Genomic DNA, 6,097 nt, shown 5'->3' with positions numbered 1-6,097 from the left:
CCTTGGTCTTCATTATGGGTGCACTACGAAGGCTTGGATAGCCTAGGCAATTGCTATCCCTACACTAAGTCAAAACACTACACATCAAGAAACATTTAAGTCCCTTTCTCACTCTCTCTCAAAATGATAATCTTGATCAAAATGTACAAATGTAAATCCAAAATTGACAAAAAAATGCAATACAAGAATAAAATGCAAGTTAAGGGGTTAGAATATTTATAAATGGTGGTTTAGGGAGGACTCCACCAAACTCTCACTCTTGAGATGAGATGTCAAGGGGGCATAGCCAAGGTGTTGTTGATGTTGCCCAACACCTTGAAGAAGTATTCGAAGGCTTGTTCATTGTCATTATAAAGATCTTCAATAGACCTTTGCACATTGTGTTCTTCATGGTGGTGACTTGAGTCAAGATGGTCACCAAAGCCTTGGTCTATAGCATTGCCAATGTAGAGATTGACTAACCCATCGAATTCGTCATCCCATAGACCACATACTTCACTAGCTTGCTTCCCTATAGTATCATGAGTTGATGGAAACAACTCCTCTTTATTGTTATCATGGCCAATGAGGTCTTCTTCTTCTCTTGTCATGATTGGTGGTGAGCTATTCAAGCTCTCATTGTTGCAATTCCCTTGCTCTTTGGACGGAGCATCTTAAAGATTATCCACTTTCTTCTTCCATATGGGTGGTGATTCTTTACCCATAGCTTGTTCTTGGCATTGATATGCCAACTTCTTCCTATCACTTTCTCGGCTATAGTGATCAATCATGAAACATGGCTCATGTAAGCGGGGAGCTCTCATTGTCTTGTCAAGGTTAAAAGTGATTGTCTCATCTCCCACTTTAAGTGTGAGCTCTCCATGCTTCACATCAATCACAGCTCCTACGGTATGTAAGAAGGGTCTTCCTAAAATGATAAAAATGTTGGAATCTTCCTCCATGTCAACAATAACAAACTCCACCGAGATGAAGCACTTGCCAATTCTTACGGGCACATTCTCCCATACCCCTAAAGGTGTATTCGTTGATCGATCCGCCATTTAAAGCGTGATATTAGTGCACTTGATTTCTCCCATTCCTAGCCTTTTGCACACCGAGTATGGCATGACACTCACACTTGCCCCAAGGTCACATAATGCTTTGTTGATTGTAGTATCGCCAATGGTGCAGGGAATAGAGAAACTTCCCGGATCTTTGAGCTTTGGAGGTGAACTTCCTTGTAGAATAGCACTACTCACCTTAGTGAATGCAATAGTCTCTAGCTTCCGGATGGATTTCTTTTTTGTAAGAATATCTTTCATGTATTTCGCATAGGCCGGAACACGATTGATCAATTACGTGAATGGAATTGAGACTTCTAAGTTCTTTACAATCTCCATGAACTTTCCAAGTTGTTCATCAAACTTAGGTTTAGCTTGACGACTTGGGAATGGAAGTCTAATCACAATAGGCTCTTTCTCCTTAGCCTTCTCTTCATTTTTCTTCTTTGAAACTTCTTGAATGGTGGTGGGTTCTTCTTCTTTAAAAATTTCCACAACTCTTTCCTTGTCACTAGCCTCCACAATGTCTTCCTCAATTTGCTTCTTTGGCCCTTCATACCTTGTACCACTCCTTAAATGGATGGCACTCACCGACTCATGTCTTGGGGGATTACTTTGAGGTGCTAATTGCCCCTTTTGTCTTTGAGTACTAGAAGATGCTAATTGAGACATTTGGTTTTCCAACATCTTTGTGTGAGCTAGTATGTTGTTGATGGTGATATCTTTTTCTTGGCTATCTTTTTGCATTTGAGTGAAAAATTCGTGTTGATTCTTTTGCATTTGGAGGACCGATTTTTGAACATCAAATCTTTGGTCATTGGATTGATTGTAAGAGGGCTGATTTTGATAACCTTGGCTTTGGTAAATGGGTATTTGAGCTTGGTTTCTCATTGGAGGTGGGGTGTATGTTGGTTGAGGGTTCTAAAAAATTTTGGCTTTTGTATGAAAGGTTCGGATGGAATTTGGTATTCTCATTGTAATAGTTGGAATAAAGGGTGTCACTCTTGTATGCTTGAAAACAATTCACTTGTTCACTTGTTCCCCTTACATTCACTTTGGTCATGTCCCAAAGTTCCACAACTCTCACATACTCCACTTGGAATTGATGATGATGCCACCATAGCATTAACATGTTGCTTGGGTGATTTGGAGGCATCTTCAAGTTTATCCATAGCCTTCTCAAACTTCAAATTAATGGTGTCAATGTGAGCACTTAGTTAACTACCTAATTGAGTAATGGAATCCACCTCATGCTTTCCTCCTTTAGTGGCCTTCCGAGGTCTACTATATTGCGAGTTATGGACCGCCATTTCCTCAATTTGTTCCATGTTTGGTTGTCATCAACTTCGGTAAACATACCATTGGATCCCATATTGAGAATGTTTCGGGACTCTTCATATAGACCATTCCAAAATTGTTGCACAAGGAACCAGTCGCTAAGTCCATGGTGTGGACAAGAACGACAACTATCCTTGAATCTCTCACATGCTTCATATAAAGATTCCTCATCCCTTTGTTTGAACCCGGTGATTTTAGTCTTTTCCGGAGGATAGAATTTCTTGTAGAAAGCGAGTGGCAATTTCTTCCAAGAATCAATACCAAGAGTAGCCTTGTCTAGGCTTTTCAACCATTGTTTCGCGGTACCAATCAAAGAAAAAGGAAATAAGACCCATCGGATTTGGTCTTGAGTAACTCCGGTTTGAGAAATCGCATCACAATAGTCACAAAAAGTCTCCATATGTGAGTGAGGGTCTTCACTAGGCATCCCTCCAAATTGACTTCTCTCAACTAGTTGTATGAATGCGGATTTGGCAATGAAATTACCGGTTAAATATTGTGGTGTAGGAGTACCATTTGGCAGGTTCTCCCCGGTTGGTACGGAATGTGATGAGAATTTAGGCATTGTGGGTTGATTTTGTGGTGGGTTTTGTACTGGGCTGTCCTCTCCTTCTCTTGAAAAACGGTTGGTAAACTCAATGTTATTTGGTTGAATGTCCACAATCTCTCCAATACCTCTCAATGTACCTCTAGCAAGTCTTCTATTGTTGGTCAAAGTTCTTTCAATTTCAAGATCAATGTGTAACAAGTTACCTTGTGATCTCCTAGACATGCAAAATATCAAACAACTCGAAAATAATTAGAACAACCTTGAGGAGATTAACTTCCCCAAGGTAAAGAACGAGACAACTAAAAAAAATTAAAGAAAATCAAATTTAGTAACACCGTCCCCGGCAACGGCGCCATTTTTGGTGTCGGTTAAAACTCATCGTCAAAAGCTACCTAACCAAAACAATATTTATAACTTCACAAACTACTCTTAGCAAAGAGGTAAGCAAAGGTCGGATCCTAAGGGACGGGTATTGATGTAGGATTTTCAATTACAAATGGTTGTGTCTTAGGGTGTCACAATTTGGGTTGAGATAGGAGATCAACTAAACTAATCAACAATATAAAAGCAAGGTAATAAAAACAAGTAAGGTGATTAAAATGAGATGTAAACAATTGATTAAAAGCACTAGGGTGTCATGGGTTCATAGGGGATTCATGGGAGTTGATCATACAGAAATGTTCTCTACTAGATGCAAGCACTTATTGTTGTGATGGGATCGAGTTGGTGTATATGCTTACAATCCCTAAGAAGGTTTGGGTCCCGGAGCCGAATCGATTAGATTGTACAACACCTACAAGTCGACTTAGTCCTTCCTATTCAACTATATGCATGGTCTAATGAGACTCGAGTTAGTGTATAAGCTTACAAGTCTCATTTAAAAGATAGGTGATGGGTAAAAAATGCAAGGATTCATAGGCTCGCATTTCATCAAACATAACATGTGCATAAGTTGAAATCACAACAAGCAAGCAAATTAATTATGAAAACATATTAGATTAAGCATGAATCAATCCCCATGTTAGTTTCCCCTAATTCCCCATTAACCCTAGTTAAGGAAACTACTCACTCATTATCAAGTTTAACATGCTAACAAGGTTGTCAATCATACTAGCAAAGCAAAACATGATGAATAAATGAAAATGATTAACAATAATTAAAAAAGGTTAAGAGAGAATTATACCTATGAAGATGGTCGGGATATTTTACTAAATCTTTTGGTTACTTGTCGTTAGGAGCACCTAGACCAAAACACAATTTATAAATTCACAAACAACTCTACAATTAGTAAAGAGGCAAGTGAAGGTCGGATCCCAAGGGACGGGAATTGAGATGAGATTTCTAATCCAACTAGTGGTGTCTTAGGGGGTGTCACAATTGGGGTTTGATGTAGAAGATCACTAAACTAAATAGCAATGAAAGTAAACAAGCAAGATGAATTAAAAGGGATGTAAACAATTGATAAAAAGCACTAGGGAGTCATAGGGTCATAGGGGATTCATGGGAATTGATCATACAAACATGTTCTCAAATTATAAGCAAGCAATTATTGTTGTGATGGATCGAGTTGGTTTATATCTTACAATCCTAGGAAAGTTTGGGCCCCGGAGCCGAATTGATTAGATTGTACAACACCTACAAGTCGACTTAGTCATCCCTACTCAACAACATGCATGGTCTAATGAGACTCGAGTTGGTTTATGTCTTACAAGTCTCATTGAAAAGATAGGTGATGGGTAAAAAATGCAAGGATTCATAGGCTCACATTTCATCAAACATAACATGTGCATGAGTTGAGATCACAACAAGCAAGAAAATAAACTATGAAAGCATATTAATTTAAGCATGAATCATTCCCCATGTTGGTTTCCCCTAATTACCCATTAACCCTAGCTAAGGAACTACTCACTCATTATCATGTTGAACATGCTAGCAAGGTTGTCAATCATACCAACAAAGTGAAACATGATGAATAAATGAAAGTGATTAACAATAATTAAAGAGGGATTAAGAGAATTATACCTACTAATGATTCCAATAATAAAGCAAAGAATAAAAGAAGTACTTGATGCTTGATTGAGAAGCTGTCAATCTCCCAATAATAACTCAAATAATCTTCAATTACCCAAAATAAAGGATGAACAAGAGAGAGATTAAGGAAATTAAACTTGTATACAAACTTGATTAATTGTTGATTACAAGATTAAAGACAGATTTGATTGATATTAACTACACTAAAGATTGCTAAGAAGAACATGCTCTTCTAATTAGACTAATGGGGTATTTATAGTGGGGATTAGGTGGATGAATTAGGGTTAACTAAGGGCTTAAATGACGATTAAGTCCCTACTTAAGGAAACGCCGGTCTTTTCGGAAAGACTCCGGTCTCTAGGGAGACTCCGGTCTCTAGAAAAAGATGTGCATCCTTCCTTGAAGCTTGAAGAAGACGAAATGGGCCTGCCTGAGAATCCGGGCGTCTTTAGCACGGTACGGGTGGATTTGGTGGTCTCTGCCCGGGCGTCTTGGAGTGAAGACGGGCGTCTTCTGGGTCTTTTGCCCGGGCGTCTTGAGGAGAAGACGCACGGATTGTGGTGGTGGAGACGGGCGTTTTCTGGGGAAGACGCACGGATTGCTGTGCAGTCTCGTTTCTTCTTCTTTTCTTCCTTTTTCTTCATAGAATTCTTGGGGATTTCCTTGGGGATGCAAGGATCTTTTCTCATCATTGCCCATCTACTATAGTTTGTACAAAAGCCTTCTAATCTTGTCCTTGATGCTTGGTCATTGAATTCAATCAATTTAGCCTCATTTTGCCATGAAAATGCAAGGTTTGCACTCCTTTCCTACCAAGGGATCAAAACCTCAAAGAATATGCAAAAGAAAGAACTAAAGACAATAAATGATCCAAATATGGACTAAAAAGCATGGGAACAAGGCTAATTCGGGGACTAAATGTGCTCTAATTATGGTCACATCAAATATACCCAAACCGAACCTTTGCTCGTCCCGAGTAAAGAGGTGATAAAGACTAGGACCAATTTTTTAAACTAACCTAATAACATAGCCGTTATGAGACAATTAGCGGGTCTCACTCCGCCCCTTCAACTCACAACAAGATAACCATGAGTTAGGATGCCTTCTTGTAAGACAAGGTGGATCTTGCCAAAATGGC

General features: G+C 39.1%; 1 non-coding gene across 1 annotated transcript; it reads left to right on the top strand.

Moving 5' to 3' along the window:
- The first annotated feature begins 2,479 nt into the window (after positions 1-2,479).
- LOC141635328 (small nucleolar RNA R71) lies at positions 2,480-2,591 on the top strand. Its single transcript, XR_012540025.1, has one exon. It is a non-coding gene; the product is annotated as a small nucleolar RNA R71 (small nucleolar RNA).
- The last annotated feature ends 3,506 nt before the right edge of the window (positions 2,592-6,097 follow it).

The sequence above is a fragment of the Silene latifolia genome, chromosome Y (assembly GCF_048544455.1).
Source record: "Silene latifolia isolate original U9 population chromosome Y, ASM4854445v1, whole genome shotgun sequence".
In the NCBI taxonomy this organism is placed as follows: Eukaryota; Viridiplantae; Streptophyta; class Magnoliopsida; order Caryophyllales; family Caryophyllaceae; genus Silene; species Silene latifolia.
This window is presented reverse-complemented; position numbering and strand designations above follow the sequence as displayed.